Raw genomic sequence first — 25,146 nt, forward strand, 5'->3', positions numbered from 1 at the left:
CCAGAATGCCTCAGATTCTTTTCCACAATGGCTGCACTCTACATCATGGCAAGGAGAATGAGGATCTTGGCAGGTTTGAGGAGAGGGAGGAGGAGACAGGAGCGCATTTTCAGAGTGCGCATTACCCTTTTTGACCACACTGAGGAGGACATTTTTGAGAAGTACAGGATGATCTCAGGCATGATACTTGACTTGATACCTGAGCTACAACCCATACTGCAGCGCACAACACACAGGACTAATAGCATACCCACCCATATGCAGTTATTATGCTCTCTGCACCTACTTGCCTCAGGGAGCTATCAAGGGGTCGTAGCAGCAGCTGGAGGGGTATCACAGAGTGCCCTCTCTAGATTTTTCAGTGCATTTCTAAATGCCATGCTGAGCAGGATACACCAGTACATCAGATTCCCCAACACCCCACAGGAATTACAGCAGACAAAAATAGATTTCTACCAGATAGCACAGTTACCCCATATCCTAGGTGCCAGATATGGGACACATGTTGCAATCTGTCCACCATCGCCCACAAAATATTTGTACCGCAACCGTAAATATCAACATTCAATGAACATACAGGTGATATGCAATGCCTCCTACATCATAACTGATCTCGTGGCCAGGTACCCAGGGAGCACACATGATTCGTACATCTTTCGCCACAGCGGGATTCACACAAGACTGCTAGCTGGGGATTTTGGTGAAGGATATCTACTAGGTATTTTCCCTCTGTACAATGGTGCATTGATGGCAATTTGACATCAGCTGGCTCAGCTACTCATTATATCCTCTTTTCCTTCCAGAAGACAGTGCCTACGCAGTGCGTACGTACATGATGACGCCCTACCTAAACCCTGCAACACCAGCAGAGCGGAGATACCATTCAGCACACAAGGCAACCCGCAATGTTGTGGAGCGCACCTTTGGCCTGCTGAAGAGTCGCTTCAGATGCATCCACAAAAGTGGAGTGGCACTGTAGTACAGCCCGGACACGACCTGTAGAATAGTACAGTTGCACAGTATAGCTACAACCAGGGGCATACCTGTGGAAATATCGCAGCCAGACTCAGATGAGGATGATGATCCCATACCACCCCTACAGCCAGCAGACAGGACCAGTGCAGCAGAGGGCAGGCAAACGCATGCTGACATCACGCACAACCATTGTAGATGTAAGTTATGACAACACAACCTCACTGACATGTATTCTGGTAGTTAGCACCTTTATTACCTTGACTTCAGGTAACATACGTGTCACTAGGACAAAGCAATACACATGAGTCATACATGAGCTATTTACAGTGTCACACTATTGTCATCATAGTTTACTGTAATTCTACATGTGAAGTTATTCCCCGTGGCCATCAATGTCACTTTTTACGACCGCGCATTCCACTTGAGTGCGCAGTGGCCTCGCGGGCACCTCTTGTATCAGGCTCACAGGCAGTACTGTGCCTGGCACTGCGACACCTTGGATCCATCATGGGCACTGCAAGGCTGCTGAGTTGAGATGACTCCTCAGTATCCCCAACTCCCAGTTCACTGGGTGTAACACTGCGTGTTACCAGCATAGCATCCAGAACGTTGGTAATTTGGACCAATCCGTGGGCAACATCCTGACTGCTATGTGCTGCCTCAATTTGTGCGGCCACAGCATACCATGATATCAAGGCAGTAGCTGTAGCTAGACGATTTACTGATCTACAAAAGGCACTGAACATTCCCATGAATCGCCTTTCGTGCCTGCGGTGGCTAACTCGCTCATGCCTAATCTCAGTACAGAGTTCCTTTATGGCATATGTCTGTTCCCTGGTGTTCTCCGCAGCTGTTTGCTGTCACTCATGCAGCTTGCAGATGTTTGTATTCAGACACTCCAACTGCTTGTGCTGGCCCCCTATATTGGCATTGTGTGACTGCATCTGCCTGTGCATTGCCCTCATGTTTTTGTTTTGCAGGCGCTGCACTTTGAGCATTGATGCTTCCAGGCCACCGAAGAATAATGGGCCCACACCTACATCTGTGTGCTGTGTGCCGGCATCGTGAGGCCTCCTGCGGGGAGTTGAGTGACGCTGGGGCAGGGACTGCTGCCTTCCGGTGGATCTGGCTTCTCGAGATGGAGTATGGCCTTTATTCCGCATGTCATCAGAGTCCAGGCTCAAATCGGGGAGAGGAAGTACCCTTGCCCTGCGTCTGATTGGCACGATACACAATGACTCGCTGGTTTTGGAGTCGGACAGAGGCTGTGTTTCTGCATCCCACACAATGGCATCCTGCTGCTGCTGGGCCTGGGCCATCTGCAATGACAATGTGCAGCATGTCATTTATGTATGTAGCACCAAATGTGGCACAATGACAATAAATGTACACTTACATCGTATCACTATGTACTGGGTGTTGTGTTCTTCTGGGTGTAGCTCTACTTAATTGCATTCTATGTCCTAATTTCAGCTCTGGGTTGTGGACTACCACTCCCATAAGGCATTGTTGTGCCGCATCTAAGATGTGGAATGGAGTACTTATCACAATGGTTTGCACTATGTGCTATTTCCTAAGGGGCATTTGTACATACACATATGGGGTTACATATAATTATTGGACTTACCTTTACTGGTGCTGGGTGTGCCGGACATGTCAATGTCAGTACCCCACTGACAGCTTCTGGAAGCAGTGTGGACTCCACCAGGTCTTTCATGGGGGTGGAGGGTGTCTGGGTGGATGGTCCGCCTCCTGTGCTCCTTGCCTCCTTTAGCCTGTTGGCCACTCTCTCCATGGCATGGGAACGCAGGTCGTACCACCTCTTTCCTATCTCCTCCACTGAGCGCTGTGCAACCCCCACTGCGCAGATTTTGGTCTGGATGTCAGCCCAGAGTTTTCGCTTCTCACTCTGCAGTACCTGGAGTGAGCTCTTCCCAAATAGCCGGTCATGGCTCCTCACCACCTCCTCAGTGAGCACCTCCAATTCTTGCTCACTGAACTTCAGCTTCCTCTTCCTCTTCCTCTCTCCCTTCTCCTTCCCGTTAGCAGCATTGGCCATGTTGATGTCAGGTCCTAGCTTGCTCACAAAATTGCTCCCTGGGGCTGGTCTGTGACTCCCTGCTGCTCCTGTGGGTGTGGTACCTGCAAACAGCCTGGGCTGACTCACTTCCTGCTTGTGATGTCATCAGGCTGCGCCAGGTGACCGTTGTGCAATTTGCGATTTTCAAATACAGAATCGCAAATATTTTTGCGATTCGGTATTTGGACCTCGCAATTTGCATTAGCGATTTTTAAGAAATCGCTATTTCCGATTCGCAAATTTGTTACATTGCATTTTGCGACTCAGAAATAGCGATTTCTTAAAAATCGCTATTAGCAATTCGCTAAGGTTTTTTTTCATACATCTGGCCCTATAACTTGTGCCGTAAAGCAATTATAACTCTCGGCTTCATCATGCACTGCTAGTTACCTCACATATTACATGACTCATGACATCCTCTATGATATCATTGATAACATCCCTGCAATATCTAAAACAACATTATTGAGACAATACTGTGATGGTAGAAGCGCAAGGGATTTTTGAACAGTGCTACAGCCAAACAGCTGCACAGGATTACACCAAATAAGGCATAAAGCTAAATCTGTATCCAGAAAGCATGCTTTTTATGATTTGGTGAAAATCTGAACAGTACTGTTTAAGATATTAAGGATCAAAATATTTGTCCATCTGGACATTTGGTTTGCGGGACACTTGAGCAGGTCCAGTGGGCATTCAACTTTAAATAATAGAGCAATCTAGGTGGCTGAGGGTGCTTTTTCCATCCACTGTCTCAGTCCTGCTCTGATAGACTACCCACAACATGAAGAGAAATGTTGCAGTCGCCCTTTTAGTACACTGGGACCTGGTCCCGTGTCCTGAAAAGTTTTTAAAAAGTAAATCATTAGGGTGGACAGTAGGAGTACCCTGACCCCTTGAACCTTGGAAGGGCAAATGTAATTCTTTTTTTTGCATTACCACAATCCCACGGGACTGTTGCAGGTGCCAGAAAACATTCCCGTGCTTCTGCAAGTGTCCCATGAGAGGGCAGGGTCCATGCTGGGTACTATGAAAGTCCCACACAATTGTATCAACCATTCAAAAAAGGGGAGCATGAATGACTCTGGTGAGTTGGCTGCATAGTGGCAGTTGGTCCTGAGGTTAACCCATGCCGCATACAGCAGAAAGACATGCATGTTTGGGGTGGCAACAGGCACAGGGTTGGGTGCAAGGCCTGCAATAGACCAAACCCTATGACCAACCCCACACTGCGCACATCCAAAGGGGGTTTGCTGCCATCAAGGCAGAGGTATGGTCATCAAGCATTACTTCATGTTAAAGAAACCCTAGAAATTTAGGCATGATAATAATATCTCACTTTGCATTAATAAAAAAAAAAAACTGAAGTTCAGTGTGACACTTTTTTGCTGAAGCAAAGTGTTTGCAGTTATCATTCCAAAAACACATATTACTATCACTGTTCATTGTCTTGTCTCTTTTCCCATCCATATGACAGACTTTTGGTTTTGAACATTTATGCCTTATTCAAATGTTTTATTTTTTCTTTCATTTTTATTAGATATACTTCCTTATTGGCTCCATGTTCAACATGTGTTGCCATTTCCTTGAAGTGAGCATCAGAATTCACTATAGCCCTTGCAATTGTTATGGATGACTCAAGGCCAGGATCCTCTGTAGATAGTAATAACGTATTTATATTTTTAACAATTTTAAATAATTTAAATTAATTTATCATTCTTTCCTAACATCTTTTGTTTTAAGTCCCTAAGTCCATTATTTTTTTGGCAAGGTGTTGCAGTATCAGTGGTTGACCATGTATAGTGCGTGTTAGAAACTGGGGCCCATATTTATACTTTTTGACGCAAAACTGCGCTAACGCAGTTTTGCGTCAAAAAAATTAGCGCCGGCTAACGCCATTCTGAAGCGCCATGCGGGCGCCGTATTTATTGAATGACGTTAGCTGGCGTTAGCCGCCGGTGCCGTCTGGTGTGCGTTAAAAAAAATGACGTACACCAGGCAGCGCCGGCGTAGGGGGAAATGGGGCTTGGGCGTCAAGAAATGGGGCAAGTCAGGTTGAGGCAATTTTTTCGCCTCAACCCGATTTGCGCCATTTTTTTTTCACTCCCAACCCCCATAGAAATGACTCCTGTCTTAGCAAAGACAGGAGTCATGCCCCCTTGCCCAATGGCCATGCCCAGGGGACTTCTGTCCCCTGGGCATGGTCATTGGGCATAGTGGCATGTAGGGGGGCACAAATCAGGCCCCCCTATGCCACAAAAAAAAAAAACCACTTACCTGAACTTACCTTAATGTCCCTGGGATGGGTCCCTCCAGCCTTGGGTGTCCTCCTGGGGTGGGCAAGGGTGACAGGGGGGTCCCTGGGGGCATGGGAGGGCACCTCTGGGCTCCTTCAGAGCCCACAGGTCCCTTAACGCCTGCCTTTTGCAGGCGCTAAAAAAGGGCGCAAAAGCGGAAGTACGTAATTTTTTTTGACCCGCCCACTCCCGGGCGTGATTTTTGCCCGGGAGTATAAATCCGACGCACATGCCTCGGAGTCGATTTTTTAGACGGGAACGCCTACCTTGCATATCATTAACGCAAAGTAGGTGTCCACGCTCAAAAATGACGCTAACTCCATGGACTTTGGCGCTAGACGCGTCTAACGCCAAAGTATAAATATGGAGTTAGTTTTGCGTCGAAATTGCGTCAAAAAAACCGACGCAATTCCGGCGCAAACGGAGTATAAATATGCCCCTGGGTCTCTAATCAGAAGACGTATGCACCTTGTTCAAGTAGGGACCACAATCCTAGTCAGGGTAAGTCACAACACAACCTAAATTATCCTGTGCTCACCCTCAGGTGCTTGGCACAGAGCAGGTGGGCTTAACTTATAAGGCACTGTGTATAGTATTTGTGCAATAACACCTACAGTGAAAACATCATAAAAGTATTCCACACCAGTTTAGAAAAATAAATAATGTTCTGAAAAAATAAGACCAAAATGACAAAAATCTAATATACACAACTCAAGATATCACTTTTTAAAGGTATAAATGAGTCTCAATCCTGAAGAATCAGTTGTTGCATCCTTTTAACACAGAGTACCCAGGATGCGTTAAAAATAATGATGCAAAGGGCCACAGAGGACGATATGCATAAGAAAGTAAAGCGATGCACCATTTTTTCTGGCACGGCGAAGGTGTTGCATCGGTTCTTTGCACGCGGCAAGGTGATACATCAATTTCTGGTAGCACAGCCTTGATTCTGCACTGCGATGTGGGGACACTTTGACACCCAGGGACGATGTGTGGAAAATCCAAAACGCATTGTGAAGGGGCAATAGGTGTTATATCGATCCGGCAGGTGATGCAGCACATTTTTAGCCGCAAGACAGGCGCTGAATCGATTCTGCAGGTATTGTGTCAAATTTTGCAGGCCTTGCATTGGTTTTTAACGTGCTGTGGATTTTCTCCTTGAGATGAAGTCTTTGAGGGTCCAGAGACTTCTGAACAGGGGGCAAGCTATGTCCAAGATCTTGGAGAGCACTTCTGGGGGAAGTCTAGGAGAGTCAGGGGCCAGCAGACAGCAGGGCAACAAGCAGACGAGCAGTCTTTCTAGATGAGCAGTCCAGATGAGTTCTTTGGACAGCACGGCCATCTCTCTGAAAGAGCTCAGTTGGAGGACCAGAAGTGTCTGATTTTAAGGGGTCACAGACTCAGTATATATATCCAAATGTGCCTTTGAAGTGGAGGAAAACTTCAAAGAGTGAGTTTGAAGATCACCAGTTCGACTTTCAACTCAGTCCTAGCTGCCAGGAGATCTGTGTGGGTTACTAGTCCTTTGTGCGAGGTCAGGTCACTAGCCTTTGAAGTGCAATGGAGAGCCCCTCCACTCTTCCTGCCCAGAAAGACCCATCAGTATGCAGATGATAGCAGATGCAGCTAAGTGGCCTATGTTTATGGCTGTCTGGGCGCAATGCACAAAGGGAGCTACCAACCAGCACTGACCAGATGTGGATTGGAGACAGGCTATAAGGCACAGAGAGCAGAAAAGTAATGGTAAATCCAAATTCACCAGTGAGCAGGATTTCTCACTCCCATTTAAAACATACCAAACATGGCAATGTGACTACTTTCAGATCAGAAATGACCACATAAAAGCATATAAGGCAATCTCTAATGCTGGCCTATGAGAGGAGCAGGCTTCACAGTAGCGAATAACGACTTTGGAAGTTTTTCACTACCAGAATATGTAAAGCTTCCAAGTACATATCCTTCCTTTTACTTACATAGCACTCTGCTTTTTCGGCTACTGAGAGCCTACCTTAGGGGTGACTTACATGTAATAAAAAGGGTGTTTAAGGCTTGGCAAGTAGTTTTAAATACCAAGCTGAAGTAGCTGTGAAACTGCACAAACAGGCCTTACAACACAGCCTGAGACATGTTTAAGGGGCTACCTATGTTGGTGGCACAATCAGTGCTGCAGGCCCACTAGCAGCATTTACAGGCCCTTGGCAAATATAGTGCACTTTCCTAGGGACGTATAGGTAAATTAAATATGCCAATTGGGTAGAAGTCAACTCTACTATGTTTAGGGGAGAGAGCACAGCACTTTAGCACTAATTAGCAGTGGTGAAGTATGCAGAGTCCTAAAACCAGCAAAAACAAATTCAGAATAATGGAGGGAGGCAGGCAACAAGTTGGGGGAAGACCACCGTAAGGCTGTCAGGTCTAACATGTGTCCCCCTCAGCTGATAGTGAGGAGAGCTACCCAACCCCTTGGGAGCTCTCTTTATCAAAGCAGAATAATGTGGAGAGACCATCAACCTTGGCGTGGTCAATCCCTGGGTGATGCTCCAATATAAAGTCCATTTCCTGTAGATAGATGGACTACATCAAGAGTTTCGTACATTCACCCCTCACATGGATGAGCACATGTAAGGGGTCTGTGGTCTGTCTGAACTCAGAAGTGAGTCTCAAACAATATGGTCTCAGCTCCTTCAGTACCTAGACCACAGCAAATGCTCCTCTTTCAATGGCACTCCACTTCTGTTCCTGTGGAAGTAACATCCTGCTCTCCTGCTAATGAAGGCTACTGGTTGGTCTAGACCCTCCTTATTCAGCTGTGCTAAGACTACCCCGTGCCATGCCCTGAAGCATCCATCTGTACAGTGAATTTCTTGAAGTAATCAGGGGCCCTGAGCACGGATGCTGTACACATGGATTCCTTGAGAGAATCAAAGGCTGTCTGGCAAGCTTCTGTCCAGATCACCAATCTGGGCTGCCTTTTAGTAGTCAGCGCAGTTAAGGGGCAACATGGTGTCATATTCCTGAACAAATCTCCTATATTAGCCAGTGAGGCTTAGGAAGGCTTCCACTTTGGTGTGGGCTTTAGGTGGTTGCTAGGCCATGATGGTTTCAATTTTGGGCTGGAGGGGCTGCACCTTACCACCACCTACCAGGTGCCCAAAATACTCCAAGCATCTTTTGGAGGTAATGCAGGTGTTCCTTCTAATTTGCACTGTAGATGGCAATGTAGTCTAGGTAGGTAGCGTAGAAAGCCTACTTGTCAGCCAAGACCCTTTTAACAAACCTCTGGAAGGGATTTTTTCTACTGTCGTGAAATCATTTTCCTACATTGTCCATCTTTGCTCTGCCCAGTCTATCTTGAGTTAGAACAACCCCAAGGATGTAATACAGCTGCTCAGGTGGTCAAGGGTAGCACAGCTAATATGCTGGCACAGAAAAGCAGCACTAAGGCTCATCTTTTGGGGCAGCATAAGAAATGTCAGCACAGCAGCTGCACAGCAGCTGCACACCAGGCACGAGCAAGAGAACACTGCGTGGAAGTCAGCTTGAACAGCTTGACCTGTGCTTAGAAAGTTTGAATTACAGCTTGGGAAAGGAAACCTCCTCTAAAGTGATGTGAGGATTTTTTGGTAAAAAATAATACAAAAATTAAAGTAAGTGGACCATGGTAATGGAATAGGGAGGAGATGGTGGTTTTAAAACTAATGTAAGCAACTACTCACTAAGAGCCTTTAATGCAATCCATATACCTTTAATATTTAATAAAATGGCAAACCAACCCCCAGAAGACAAGGATAAGCACACAGGCATTGATAGATAGACCCTTGAGAAAGGTAGCAAAATCTGCCTTACTAACCATGCAGGAGACCTTAACATCAGGGAAAGTGTTCAAACTTACAACTTCATTCCATTCCTTTTTCAAATTGTGATTTAGTAAATGTCAAGGACTTACTACCCATATCAGGAGTAAAGGAGAGTGGCAAAACAGGGTCAAAGATAGCAGCTAAGAAGGAGGATAAACTGAGCGCACAAATGGAAATAATAGCAGAGTGATTCACCTCCCTGCCAAAGAAACAGCTCATGTCACAGAGGCTACAGATGGAATTTAAGAAGCTAATAAAGACCAACAGGACAAAGGGGCTGGAGCACGAAGCAGGAGAAGCGACAGGCAAACAGCATTACGGGAGCTGGAAGCTGACACAAGAACCTCAGACGGTGGATAGAGACTGCATAGAAGCGACAGGGCTAAAACAGATGAAATAGAAAATCAGCAAGTGTATGATGGTGGAGAGCCAAGTACATCCTTGATTCAAGGTTTATCTCTGGAAATCCAAACAGTTTAATCGTTTCAGAGAAGAACCAGAAAAGTATTCAAGAAACATTGTCTACTTTTGGGGAAAAACTAGATAACTTAACACTTCGAATATAGTTCCTAGAGGAGAATCTGACAAACGTGATTCAGAAAGTAGAAAAATCTTATCTGGCAATAGCCATACTTATAAAATAAGACAAAGCTTGTGGAGACACTCCATAAAAGGTAACATTAAACTCCTAAGGGGCATATTATTTGAGAGCCCCTAGCACCACCAGAGCATCACTATTTACAAGAAGGTGTAACGCCACTGCTGAAGCAGATGTCTTAACCCATTCCCCACCGTGGACGTAATGGCTACGTCCGTGGAAGCGCCGCTCAGGTGCCACGGAAGTAACCATTACATCTAGGTGCCGGCCCTCGAGAGAAGCGCTAGTGCTCCCCCAGAGTGCCGCCACCCCCAGGGCAGGGCTGGAAGGGGAATTGCTTGCACTTCCACCCAGACCCCCCAACCCCCATAGTGACGTCTAATGATGTCAGCACGCAATCGCGTGCTGACCTCATCAGAGTTCACCTCCCATCGTGCGGGAAGCATGCTTCCAGCACGATGCGGGAAGAGAAATGCTGAGCATTTCTGTTTCGCTCAGGAGGAGGGGGTCAGCAGAGGCATGAGACGAAAGGCCTATCCTTTACTTTCATGTCTCTGCAAGCATTTCTGCTGCACTACACACCAGGGATTTTCTTTTATTTATTTTTTTATATGTGGGGAGCGACCCCTTAGGCAAGGGCCGCTCCGTGGGGGCCAAATTATTTTTAGGCCATTTCTGCCCTGGGAGGGGGGGGGGAGGTCAGAAACCCCCTAGACACCAGGGATATTTTTTTTCGTCTATTTATTTTTTTAATATATGGGGAGCGACCCCTTATGCAAGGTTCGCTCCCCGGGGGGCAAATTATTTTTAGGGCGAAGCCACTAGACACCAGGGATTTCTTTTTTTACTTACGCATAAGGGGAGCAGTCTATTCACGTCCCCTTGTAAGTTTAAGGTCTGATACGTTCTCAGATATGGTAGCAAACTGATGGTTTGTCTCTTTAGGACCTTGCCAAAGATGTCTGGTACAGAGTGACAGGTGTTAACAGTTGTGGTAGAGAGACCAATGGTTTGTCTCTTTAAGAGCTTGTCATAGACATCTGGTACAGAACAACAGGTGTTAACAGTATGGTAAGAGACTGATGGACAGGTGCCCCCAGTTATGGTAAAAGTTTAAAGATTGATCCTTTTGAGAATTAAGGTGGTCATTACAACCCTGGCGGATGGTGTTAAAGCGGCGGTAAGACCGCCAACAGGCCAGCGGTAAAAAATGTGGAATTACGACCGTGGCGGAAACCGCGAACAAAGACAGCCACTTTAACACTCTGATCACCACGGCGGTACAAACAAACAGTGCGGCGGTCACCGCCAACAGACAGGCGGAGGACAATGTACCGCCCACACTATTATGACAGGTCAATCCGCCACCTTTTCTGTGGCGGATTCACCGTGGATAAAAACACGACGGAAACAGGAATTTCGAAGGGAAACTGCTCACCTCTACACACTCCACGAGGAAGGAGGACACCATGGACCCGGAACTCCAAATCCTACCTGCGATAGTCTTCCTGCTCCTGTACCAGGAGCACAAACGCCAGCGGCGATGACTACGGTGAGTACTGCACCTATGCCACAGGGGAGGGTGGAGGCAAAAAACAGGGACACACACATGCAACACCCCCACCCCCACCCTCACCCACTACAACACACGCACTAATACATATCTATACATTATAGTTACACCCCCAATCCCCCCGGAAGAATGCAAAGACAAAAGGAAATGAGTGTAACCGTTGTAATATATGAAAATGCAGTGCGCAAAAATATACATATATACACTATTAACAAAATATACACCAAGAATAGTAGTCAGGTAGTGCACCATTCATAGTCCGTGGAGCACTGGGCGAGGCCCACACTCGATACCAGATCAAAACAGAGAGAACACTGCAGGGGCATCAGATAGAAATACAACAGGCACCTCAGGGGGAAGGGAAGGGTGGGCACCTCAGCCGGATGAGTGCACGACGCCAGATCCACGAGGGGGCTCCATGGCCATTGATGTATCCTGGGGAGTGCAAAGCCACAGTCTCTCAAGTCTCTCCAGTGGGTGGTTTGCCCACTGCATTATACTGGGAAGTGCAAATCCACAGTCTCTCAAGTCTCTCCAGTGGGTGGGTTGCCCACTGCATTATCCTGGGGAGTGCAAATCCACAGTCTCTCAAGTCTCTCCAGTGGGTGGGTTGCCCACTGCATAATCCTGGGGAGTGCAAAGCCACAGTCTCTCAAGTCTCTCCAGTGGGTGGTTTGCCCACTTCATTATCCTGGGGAGTGCAAAGCCACAGTCTCTCAAGTCCATGGCCCATCTGGCCTGTGGCTGGCGGTCCTTCATGGCCCATCTGGCCTGGGACTGGCGGTGGCCTCCTGGGCAGCTGGGCTGGGGCCGGCGGTGGCCTCCTGGGCAGGTGGGCTTGGGCTGGCGGTGGCCTCCTGGGCAGCTGAGCTGTGGCTGGCGGTGGCCTCCTGGGCAGCTTGGCTGGCGTGGGCCTCCTGGGCAGCTGGGCTGCGACTGGCGGTGGCCTCCTGGGCAGCGGGGATGATGGTGGTCTTCTCCGCCGTGCTGCTCTTCCTAGACTTGCTGGGTTTCTTGTGGCCCTTCCCCACCTTGGGAGGTGTCCCAGCTGAGTCCACTCTCCCACAGGGACCCCTGGGAGCGGCTTGGGTGGCTGGAGTCTTCCCCTTCTCCCGCCGGGCACTGGCCAACTTCAGATGCTTCACAGGGGGGGACTGGCTGTGCTGTGGCTCCGTGACACACTGGCTGTCCTGTGCACTCCACATACCTGTGACTACAGGCACCACTGGTCCCGGAGATGTTGTGGCTGAGGTGCTAGTTCTGGACCTATGAGATGGACGGGGTGGGGGAGGTGTAGGAAAAAGGTAAAGGCTGTACAGGAAAAGTTTTTTGGACACACTGGGACGGGTAGCTGGAGGGGGTTTGGGAGTGGAGGAAGAGGTGGTGGTAGTAAGCGGTGTTCGTTTGGTGACTTTGGGTGCAGGTGCATGCGCTGGAGGCTGTCGTGAGGTGGATGGCTGTTGGGTAGGTGTGTGCCTACGTTTGTGTATCTTGGGAGGGGGCGTCACAGACACACTGGGAGAGGACACAGGAGACATGTGAATGGTAGTGGGGTGGTGACTGCACGTGAGCGGGGTGTGCTGGTGGGTGTGCTGGTGAGGGAAGTAGTGGCTGTAGAGGTAGTGCATGCAGGTGTGTGTGTAGACAAGACTGGGAGGGAGGAGGGAGACGATGAGGAGGGGGACACAGTGGAGGCAGTGGATGTTGGTGTGTCTGCATGTGTGTGATGCTTGTATGAGTGCCTGTGGGATGTGTGGTGCTTATGTTTGCCTGAGCTTCCCTTGTGTGGTGAGGTGTGTGCAGGCTGGTCTGATGGTGTGCTTGGGATAGGCAGAGGTACAGGGGATTGGGTCTGGGTGGAGGAAGTTGGAGGGGGGAGGCTAGACACAGGGACAATGGCTGCCATCAGTGCTGAGGCCAGAGTTTGAAAGGCTCGGTGAAGGGCCGCCTGACCAGAATGAATGCCCTCCAGGAATGCATTAGTTTGTTGCAACTCCCTTTCTACACCCTGGATGGCATTCAAAATGGTAGACTGCCCAACAGTGAGTGACCTGAGGAGTTCAATGGCCTCCTCACTGAGGGCATCAGGGGTGACTGGGGCAGGGCCTGAAGTGCCTGGGGCGAAGGTGATGCCCACCCTCCTGGGTGAGCGGGCACGGGGCGAAGGCTGAGGGGCTGCTGGGAGGGCGGTGCTGGGAGGGGGGTGGCGGCTGTACCTGTAGATGCGGGGGGCACAGATGTTGCCACCACCACAAGGGAGCTCCCATCAGAGGACGAGTCCGTGTCGCTGGTGTCAGCTCCTGTCCCCGCCATGGTGCTCCTCTTGCCCTCCGTCCCACTGGTGAATTCTGAGTACGTAGTGTGGCCCTCCATGGCCATGTGGGATGCAGCTCCCTCGTGCCGTGGTGCCACTGCTTCTCCGCCTGATGATGCTAATGCGCACAAGAACAGGGAAACCACAAAAAGGGGGGGGAACAGAATAAAGACATGTTGAGTGCATGGATTACCGCTACCGTTGGCGGACAAGACAGACACAGAAGCCCCCTGCACTACGCTGCGCTCTTGGGCTCTACAGTGCAATTCCTGGGAAATGGCCTACAAGGCTATGGACAACATCTGCACACATAGATGACACAGGGGCATGAATAGCTGTACTTGGCACTCTACAGAGGTGGGGTGGGGGGCCACAGGGCCATGCCTTACGGAGGGGCCTTGCCTACGGAACTCGCCCTGGCCTAGGGAAACCCACAGCCCTCCTCCCCCACCCAGACAACTCCACTGCGTGCAAAGTCAGCTGAATGAGAGTGTACTCACCCCCTTGTGTCTGCTGTGATGCCCTCAAGCGCCCATCCAACTCCGGGTAGGCCACCGCCAGGATCCTGAACATCAGGGGGGTCATGGTTTGACGGGCACCCCTCCCACGTTGGGAGGCCATCCCCAGCTGAGCCTCCGCCGTCTTCTTGCTCCAGCGGCGAATGTCCTCCCATCTTTTCTGGCAGTGGGTGCTCTGTCTGTGGTAGACCCCCAGGGTCCGGACGTCCTTGGCGATGGTACACCAAATATCCTTCTTCTGGTTGGCGCTGACCTACATGAAATGTACAGGGGAGGAAGAGAAGTCATTACCAACTGCACCGTCAAAGTGAGTGGCCACCATCCCTACCCTTGCCATGTGGCACATGCACCCACCGTCTTTCATGCACGCAGAACTCTGCCCCCTTCCTTCTTACATCCAGCCCTCTCCACACAGGCATAGCCCATACAACATGCTCCCTGTGCACTTACCTGTTTGTCTGGAGGACCGTAGAGTAGCGTGATCCAAATAGCTGTGGCTCTACCAGGATGATTTCCTCCACCATGACCCTGATCTCCTCCCCCGAGAACCTGGGCTGTCTTTGCCATGCCATGGGGTGGTATAGGTGATGTGTGGGGTGGTGTGTGTGGTGAGAAGTGTCGTGATAAGTAGTGGTGTGTTGTGTGGGGTGCGTGGAAGTTGTGTGGGTGATGGTGTTATGTGCCTTTGGATGCTGTTGTACTTGCTGGTGGTGTCTCTCTCTGGGCTTTGTTCTCAATTTCTGGTCATAGGGGTTTGTGGGTGATGTGGGTGTGTGTTTTATATTGTATTGGGTGTGTGGGAGTGGTGTGTGTGTGTGTATCAGGTGTGTGTATTTCGAATTGTCCAATGTGGCTGTGTTTTGTAGATGTGTGTGTATTTTGAGTGCAGAGGTGTGTACCGCCAATGGAATACCGTGGTTGAAAGACCGCTGCGTGGATTCGTGTGTCGTGATAGTGTGGGCGTATTTCTGTTGGCGTGACGGTGTCTTTTTTGTTTTCGCCAGTCCTTTGGTGTGGTGGACTTGTGTGGGTGTCTGAGTTTTGGCAGATTCCGAGATGTGGGTCATAATAGCTGTGGTGGAATTCCGCGGCCGCGGCGGTGTTTTGGATGTCTTCTGCACGGCGGTAAGCGGTTTTTACCGCCAATGTTGTAATGACCGCCTAAGTGTTATTGAGATTTGAATCTTGTTTTTCAATAATGATATTTGGAGAGAAAATTATGTTCCTTTAAGCCCAGAAATGACTTTCCCAGATCCTGGATCCTGCTAGTGATGTTTGAGTATGTTCATGGCATTCTAGTGACAGAGTGAGTGAAATAGGTTGCGCTTGAAGAATTTATGCAAATCGCAGGTTTGTGAGGATTTTAGGGAGTTGAGTACTCCAAATGAAGTTTTAGAAGGAGTGTGAGTACTCCGCAGTATGAGAGTAGGGAAGTCGTCGAACTTCTTATGTGTGTGGCGCTTGGTGCTCAAAAACTGTCCACGTGGTTGTTGATGCATGGACCCCGCGTGGTCTCAGACTCCTGAGTATATTGGAAAGTGTATGAGACACTTGGTTATATGTTGTAATTTGTCTGGTTTAGTAGGTTGATTGGGTGTGGTCAAAAATAATTTGTCTGGTTTAGTAGGTTGATTGAGGGTAAAATGTGCGGGTTGAATTTTGCTTGCAAATCTGGGAGGCCGAGAAAGAGGAATAGCTGCATAGGCGAAAGGGGCATCAGTGAAAATCCTTAAGGTTTCTGAAGCAATTGTGTTACCTTTCCTGTAGTAAACCAGCAGATTTGTTTGGGTTTTCGTTTTTTGATTAGTGCTTGCAATATTTTGCATTAATTTTGTGTGGATTGGAGTTTAGGAGGACGAGCTGCAAGACTTTGTCAGCCGCAGTTCGTGTAAGTGTGACGTCATTGGAGCCGTGCTGGTGTAGGTCGGTTAGTGAGAAGGGTCACGCTCTGATTGGCAGCCGTCCATGAGAGGCAATTGGTTGAGAACGTGGGTGAAAGGAATCCTGGGTTTAAAAGTCATTTCCTCATTCAATTTTGAATAAACAAAAGTAGATAAAATGAAGAAAAGAGATACGTACATTAGAGTGTAAGTGAGCCTGACCCGCCAGAGAATACACCAGATTACATTGTAATGTAAGAGAGAGGTGTCGCGCCATGTCTTTGGCTAGAGCAATGGTGCAAATTGACAGAGAGAGAAAAATGGGAGCTTAGCTTTTCCTGAGAATGGGACTTTCAATTTGAGGATTTTGGAGCAATAACGGATGGCGCTGTATGAATGGAAGCCCCTTCCAAGACCAGCACAGTTTGAGGCATTAGCAATTTGGGAGCTGGCAGTTAGACATTAACAGCAATTGAAATTTGAAAAAAGAATAAGAAGGGTAGAAAAGACTTTAGTGGAAGTGAGATGGGATTGGGAACAGCAGAAATGGAGATCAGTGACTTTCCAGGATGTTAAGTTGTTTCCAGCTATTACGCAGGAGGATGGGACAGAAGGAAAGAAAGCGACTAGAAAAACTAATAGAAGTCCATCCGATAGTAAGGAAGCTAGAAGGTCTTCCATAGTGGAGGAGGAATCAGATGCTGAAGATCTTCTTACACAGATACTGAGAGACCGACCACCACCATATGCAGTGCATGAAGGTGGTCCGAGTGCTATTGCTGACGCAACAGCCCTGAGACAGGTAATGGGGACAGTGAGTCCAGCACAGGTTAATGCTGACCTGACACCGAATATGGTGAAAAGTAGTCCTAATTTGCAGACTACTCCTGTAGTGCTAGAGCAGCCCCAGATGCAAAATCGCTGCCGATTAATGTTGGTCCAGCGGTACCATTTTTTGCACAAAAGAAGCCGATTGTGAGTGAACAGGGAGAAATGACTCAGGCCCTCATTACAACGCTGGAGGTCGGTGATAAAGTGGTGGTAATACCGCCAACAGGCCGGCAGTAAAAAAAATTGAATTATGACCACGGCGGAAACCGCCCAGACAGACAGCCACTTCAACACACCAACCGCCACTGCGGTAGCAACAAGCACCACGGTGGTAACCAGCAACAGCCAGATGGAAGACAATGTACCTCCCATTGCATTATGACCAGCCTATCTGCCAGCTTTTCTGGGGTGGTACCAATGACATCAAAAGCACAGTGGGAACAGAACACAGAAGTCAAAGGACTCACCTCTGGAGACACAGGGAACAACCACGACGCCATGGAGCACATATTTCCCATGCTAGTCTACCTTTTCCTGCATTACGAACACCATTGTCGGTGAAGACGACCACAGTGAGTACTGCTGGCTAGCACACAAGGGAGGGGGGAGGAAAACAAGATGCATGCAACACACAATATCCCCACCCCAACACCATACACACAAAAGGATGAAGTAAAATTACACATCCACCCTGTACCCCTCAGGAATACTGCAAGGACAAAATGATTGGAAGAAAGTGAGTGTAATATGATTAAAGAACATGAAGAAGTGCATTAAGTTACAAACGTATGTACATATTTACAAATGGAGGGACACTGCCCAGTACTCAATGTCTGTGGGCCACAGGGCCACAACACATAGGCCAAGGCCCCACCTCACTCCTGCAACAACACGGAGAGAACACTGCAGAGGCACAGGCACCTCAGGGGGACGGGGAATGAGGGGGATCCTCAGGTAGAAAATGGTACAACACCACTGGTCCTGGAGGGGGCTACATGCCCTGTGCGATGTCCTGGGGAGTACAAGGCCACAGTCTGTATAGTGGTTGGGTTGCCCAATGCTTGATCCTGGGGAGTGACAGCCACAGTCCCTCAAGTGGGTGGTTTGCCCACTGCTTGGTCCTGGGGAGTGCAAAGCCATAGTCTCTCTAGTGGATGGCTTCTCCACTGGTTCTGGAGGGGGCATTGTGCCCAGTGTGCTTCATCCTGGGAAGGATGGGGTGAGTGGATGGCTTCTTCCACTGGTTCTGGAGGGGGCATTGTGCCCAGTGTGCTTCATCCAGGGAAGGATGGGGTGAGTGGATGGCGTTGCCACTGGTTCTGGAGGGGGCATTGTGCCCAGTGTGCTTCATCCTGGGAAGAATGGGGTGAGTGGATGGCTTCTTCCACTGGTTCTGGAGGGGGCATTGTGCCCAGTGTGCTTCATCCTGGGACAGATGGGTTGAGTGAATGGCCTCTCCACTGGTTCTGCTGGGGGCATTGTGTCCTGTGATACAGATCTTGGGGAGTGCAAGGTCACAGTCTCTCACCTGGGTGTCTGACTCACTGGATTTGCAGGGGCCAAGACGCACAACAGCCTATGGAGGCAGGACTACACACTGTCCGCCGGCGGTGACGGCTGCTCAGTGGTGGCAGTGGTGGTGCCGGTGGCGGTGCTGACAGTGGCTGGGGGAGGCTTCATCCCGGCAACCCACTGGGGCTGCTGCTGCTGCTGGCAATGGTTCTGGTGGCCGTGCTGGCGGTGGTGCTGGTGGCGGTGCTGGGCGTGGTAGGGGGAGGCTCCAGCCCATCCCCTGCAATCTTGGATGGCTGAGCCACCATGGTTGGTGGTGGGGGCTCCGAGTGAGTCCCAGCACCAGGCCTCCTTGCCCTTCCTAGTCGCAGCTGGTGGTGCCTCCTTGCCCTTCCTTGATGCACCTAGTGCTGGCACCCTGTCAGTGTTGATGCCTGGTGCCCGGGATCCTCTCCCACCTGCAGTAGCTGTCAACACTACTGTGCCCCTGGACTGGGTGGCTGAGGTGCTTGCCTGGGTTTTCTTTGCCCTGGCCTGATGTGAAGGGCGGGGGAGAAAGGCTAGGGAAGAGGTCAATGGTGGAAAGGAAAAGCTTCTTAGGGACATTGGGGCGAGAAGAGGTTGAAGGTTTGGGAGTGGAGGAGGAGGAAGTGGTTGTAGGAGGTGTCTGTCTGCTGTGTTTGAGTGCAGGTGCATGGGCTGGATGCTGTTTTGAGGTGGATGGATCTTGGGTGTCTGAGTGCTACCATTTGTGTACCTTGGGAGGAGGGGGAACAGACACAGTGGGAGAGGACACAGGGGACATGTGCATGGAAGTGTGGGTGGTGACTGCCAGTTAGGGGCTTGTAGTGCTAGGCATGATGGTAGTAGTGAATGAGGATGTAGTGCGTGCAGGTGTGAGTGTAGACGCTACTGGGACGGGGGTGGACGAGGAGGAGGAGGGGACACAGTGGAGGCAGTGGATGTTGGTGTGTCTGCATCTGGATGGTGTTTGTGTGAGTGCCTGTGTGTTGATGTGTGGTGCTTGTGTTTGCCTGAATCACTCCTGTTTGTTGTCCTGGGTGCATGCTGGTCTGCCTGTGTGCTTGGGATAGGTTGGGGTTGAGGGGAATGGGATTGTGCAGAGGAGGTTGAAGGGGGGAGGCTAGAAACAGGGACAATGGCTGCCATCAAGGAGGAGGCCAGAGCCGGGATGGATCTCTGTTGGGCCTCCATGCCAGAGTGAAGGCTCTCCCGGAATGCATTTGTTTGTTGCAAATGGGCTGCCAGCCCCTGGATGGCATTCACAACGGTTGACTGCCCAACAGAGATGGATCACAGGAGGTCAATAGTCTCCTCACTCAGGGCAGCAGGGCTATCTGGGGCAGGGCCTGAGGTGCCTGGGGCGAAGGAGATGGCCACCCTCCTGGGTGAGCAGGCACGGGTAACATGCTGTGGGGCTGCTGGGAGGGTGGTGCTGGTATGGGGTGGGAGCTGTACCTGTGGTTGGGGTGGGCACAGAGGTGTCTGCCACCACCAGGGATCTTCCATCAGAGGAGGTATCACTGTCCGAACTGTCCTCTCCAGTCTACGCCGCAGTGCTCCCCTCGCCCTCCGTCCTACTGGTGCCCTAACCATCAGTGAATTCGGCCTCCTGGGCCATGTGGGATGCAGTGCTCCCCGTCGCCGGTGCCTCTGCTCCTCCGCCAGATTAAGCTAATGCACATAAGGATAGGGTGACAAAACAAAAAGGGGGGAATGAGATAAAGGATACACTTGGTTAGTGGTGGCAACAACACTACCATTGGCGTACACAACACACTCACACACAGGGAACAGCCCTACACACTAGGCAATGCATTACCAGTCACAATGCTAATCACCAGCCCATGGACAGGGATACCTTACGCCAATTGCATTATACCTGAGGCCCACAGAACCCTGCCCAGTAGTGGAGGCCTACTAGCTTATTTGGAGGAGGTGACCTCAGACCCTGCCCCAATATCGGTCCTACCCTGCACTTGCCGGCCTGGCCTAGGGGCACCCACAGGCCAACAGGCCCACATCCCCCACCTGGATGCCACCCCACCAGGCGCAAGTAGTATATTGGGGCACTGTACTCACCCCCTTGTGGCTGCTGTGATGCCCCCAAGCACCCATCCAGCTCCGGATAGGCCACCGCCAGTATGCAGGCCATCAGGTGGGTCAGGGTTCGATGGGCTCCCTTTCCTCATTGGGAGGCCATCTCCAGCTGGGCCTCCGCCTTCTTCCTTTCCCAGCATCTCATGTCCTCCCACCGTTTGCGACAGTGGATGCTCCGCCTGCCATAGACCCCCAGTGTCCGCACGTCCTTGGAGATGGCATATACCCTTTTTTGATGGTGTAGTGAATACTAGTTTGTTTTAATTGGATAACATGAGTTAGCTTAGCCATTGGCTTGCAGACTCATGCCCCGTCACCTAGTGACTTTTAACCTACTTAGCTTGCTCTGTTTTAGCCCATTTAATTATTTAATTCTTCTAAGATGGCTGCCTTGTTTATAGTTGACCCACTTGTTATGATTTGCATTACCAGTGCCACCACGTTAAGGTGACAAAGTTAAGTGACAAATATAAACAAATTGTAGGTGTTCACATTTAGGGACTTTCTCTCCTCATGCTTTTGAGGGAATTGTTTATATTAATTGCTGCCCCAAGCATGCAGTTATCTATTGTTTGGGAACATACCTACATCAAGGGGTCCAAGTAGATCTGTATAAATGCATCACACTTTAGAGAGATAATCAGAGGGATTCCGACCAGAGGGCATCGCCACCATCGCTGATATCGATGCTGCACGTTGTCTTGACGCTGACTCAGTCTTCGTGTTCTTGCGGAGTCTGAGATAGAGGCCTCATTCCAAGGTAAGGAGGGTTGGGGGCTCCTCTCATGGACGTGGCATTGGCAGATTAGGTTTCACATACCCAGCTCTCCTTTATGTAGGAGGTTAGGCCTATCATGTTAGGGTATTAGGACATATTACACACTTCGGGCCTCATTCTGACCCTGGCGGACGGCGGAGTCCGTCCGCCAGGGTACCGCCGCTGAATGACCGCACCGCGGTCAAAAGACCGCGGCGGCCATTCAGACATTTCCTCTGGGCCGGCGGGCGCTCTCCAAAAGAGCGCCCGCCGGGCCAGAGGAAATGCCCCTGCAACGAGGACGCCGGCTCAGAATTGAGCCGGCGTAGTTGCAGGGGTGCGACGGGTGCAGTTGCACCCGTCGCGTATTTCAGTGTCTGCTTACGGGGGCCCCTGCCGTGCCCATGCCATTGGCATGGGCACGGCAGGGGCCCCCAGGGGCCCCGCGGCACCCCCTACCGCCATCCTGTTCCTGGCGGGCGAACCGCCAGGAACAGGATGGCGGTAGGGGGTGTCAGAATCCCCCATGGCGGCGCAGCAAGCTGTGCCGCCATGGGGGATTCTAAGGGCAGCGGTAAACCGGCGGGAGACCGCCGGTTTGCCTCTTCTGACCGCGCCCGAACCGCCGCGGTCAGAATGCCCTGAGGGGCACCACCGGCCTGTCGGCGGTGCTCCCGCCGACCCTGGCCCCGGCGGTCTTAGACCGCCGGGGTCAGAATGACCCCCTTCATGTCTTTTCATGTTATTGCAAGATGGTGGGGGTCTTTGTAATAATGACTCTTGTCTTTACAATTCTGTTTCTTGCACTGTTCATTATCCTAATCATTGCAGCCCATGCAACTTATTGCAGATTGCAGTTGTGTTAAATAAAAACTATTGAAACTTTACAGCATCTTGGTTATTGCCTGTGTTTGGTTGAGACATGATATATCTGTGAGAAAGGGGTAATCTCCGTTTAACCACGACACTCCCTGAGATGTCATACTCTCGAGTCCATGCGTAAAGGCTGCCACAATTCACCTTTTACTATTTGGATTTTTGGTGAGGTGCTGCTAGTGAACCGGAAGTGTTGGGATGACAGCTGCAACTTGTTGTAGGATAGGCAAAGTCGCCTACAAACATAAGTACTGTCATCCTTAAATCAGCAGTCTTGCCTAGAGCAAGAGTCCATACTAAGACAATGGGTCCTGACCTGCAGAGAAATACACATAGGTAAAGGTATCAGTCAGACCATCCTGCCTGTTACACTCATGGCCCACCATAGCCCTCACTTCTCCTTGCGCACAGACATTGCCCACCATACATGCAGCATGCTGCCCAGGGCCCTTACCCCAACCCCCCTACACGAGGCCCTCACACATAGCACTCCATGCATTCATTTCCCATTCATTGTGCTCACAGTGTACTCACCTGTTGGTTTGGAGGCCCATAGAGCATTCGGTACTGGGAAAGGACCCCATCCACCAGTCTCTCCAACTCCGCAATGGTGAAGGCAGGGGCTCTTTTCCCAGTGACATGAGCCATGGTCGGTTCCAGACACAGGTCACAGCAGCACTTGCAGTGTAGGTCCTCTCCTGTTGAAGGTCAGGTAGTAAGTGGGTGAACAGATAGAAAATGGCAGTCACGTCCACAGCGGTACGTACCGTCACCACCGGCGTACTTCTCCATTGGCCACTTTAACCCATAGGGCCCAATGGCATCCAATGAGGATTTGCACAGTGGTTTTCGACTGCCTCCCGCAATGGAGCACAACGTTGGCAAAATTACCTCATTTCCACATGTCCCTCCATACAGGACAGGCGGATGCAATTTCAGGGGGGGGCAGGCCATAGCACCTAACTGCGTCACAGTACACATAGGCACCATTTGGGCCTATACAGCAATATTGTGTTACACTCACAACATGCAATGCAGTGTAGTGTTTGGAAATAGGGAATACTGACCATCTACTCACCGTTTGACCCCTAGATTGCAATCGCTGTGGATGAACAGGAGATGGAGAAATTCCCCCCATGAGCAGGCCCTTGGTGGACTTGGCAACAATGGAGGACAGACACATTATTCTCACCTGTAGACTGGACAGGGCCACAATCACAGAGTTGTGTGCCCAACTGGAACCTGACCTGATATCTGCTATCCGTCAGCCCACCGGGATCCCCCCTCTTGTGCAAGTCCTATCTGTGCTCCATTTCCTAGAAAGTGGCTCCTTCCATGTGACAGTGGGCTTTGCAGCAGGAATGTCTCAGCCAATATTCTCAATATTGCTGACCCTGATTAAACACATGTGCATCTACAGCGTTTTCCTCCAGGTGGAGGATTTGGCCACAGTGAAAGCTGACTTCTATGCAATGGGACATATCCCCAACATTATTGGGGCTATTGATGGTACACACATTGCATTTGTGCCCCCCCCCGGAGAAATTAACAGGTGTTCAGAAATCGAAAGAGCTTTCACTCCATGAATGTGCAGATAGTATGCCTGGCGAACCAGTACATCTCCCATGTCAATGCAAGGTATCCTGGGTCTGTGCATGATGCCTTTATCCTGAGGAATGGCAGCATCCCATATGTGATGGCTCAACTCCAGAGGCACAGGGTGTGGCTAATAGATGAGCACAGGTTCCCACCCACGGGTTGTTGGTGTATGGGTATGTTGTGGGCCCTAAGGGTTAGTGTGTGTCTAACAGTTGTCCCTTGATATTTTCAGGTGACTCTGGTTACCCCAACCTCTCATGGCTACTGACCACTGTGAGGAATCCCAGGACAAGGGCAGAGGAACATTACAATGAGGCACATGGGCGAAAAGAAGAATAATAGAAAGGACATTCAGCCTCCTGAAGGTCAGGTTTCGTTGCCTCCATCTAACAGGTGAATCCCTGTACTACTCATCCAAGAAGGTGTGCCAGATCATCGTGGCATGCTGTATGTTGCACAACCTTGCCTTACGTCGGCAGGTGCATTTTCTGCAGGAGGACGAGGCTGGAGGTGGATGTGTGGCAGCAGTGGACCCCGTGAACAGTGAAGATGAGGAGGCAGAGGATGAGGATGAGGACAACAGAAGTGCTATAATACAACAGTACTTCCAATGACACACAGGTAAGACACTGTAATTACACTTTACTTTGACAGTTTTGTATTTGACATTGTCACTGGCAGGCTGATTTTCGCACTTCTATGGCCACTTACTGTACCCTTTTGCATCTCTATTTTCAGATATTGGTGCCCCACTATTGCTCCTGGTGTGTTGACTGCAGCCAATTACAAGTCATTCCTATTTATACATTACTGTGCAGTTATATTGCAGTTTTTAAAGCTTGTTAAACGAATATATGGTTAAATGATTTGACAGACTCCATAGGTGTATTTCTTCAAATGGAGTTTATTTAAGTGCTAATGATTAGAGGGGGATGTGCAATGAGCTGGGGTGATGATGGAGGAATGTCCAGGATAGAGTTTGTATCACAGGCGCATTGTCCAAGGGGGGCATAGGAAGGGGAACATTGGCAGTTCAAGGTGGACAGGGTGACAGAGTGGGACACAAGGGTGACATTCAGGAGAGTCTAATTTCTTGGCAGGGCTCTTGGCTATGTTCTCTGGCTTCTGCCTGGATCACAGGGACCGTTTATGGGGTGGTTCTCCTTCTGCAGGGGGTGGGCTGGTGGTGGCCTGATGTTTCTGTGGTGGGGCCTCCTGTCCGCTAGCGGCAGCGGAGGTGGAAGGATGTTCATCGGTTTGGCTGGTGTCAGGGGCCCGGCGGTGGGCCACTGCCTCCCTCATGGTGTTGGCCATGTCTGTCAGCACCCCTGCAATGGAGACCAGGGTGGTGTTGATGT

The sequence above is a fragment of the Pleurodeles waltl genome, chromosome 2_1 (assembly GCF_031143425.1).
Source record: "Pleurodeles waltl isolate 20211129_DDA chromosome 2_1, aPleWal1.hap1.20221129, whole genome shotgun sequence".
NCBI lineage: Eukaryota > Metazoa > Chordata > Amphibia > Caudata > Salamandridae > Pleurodeles > Pleurodeles waltl.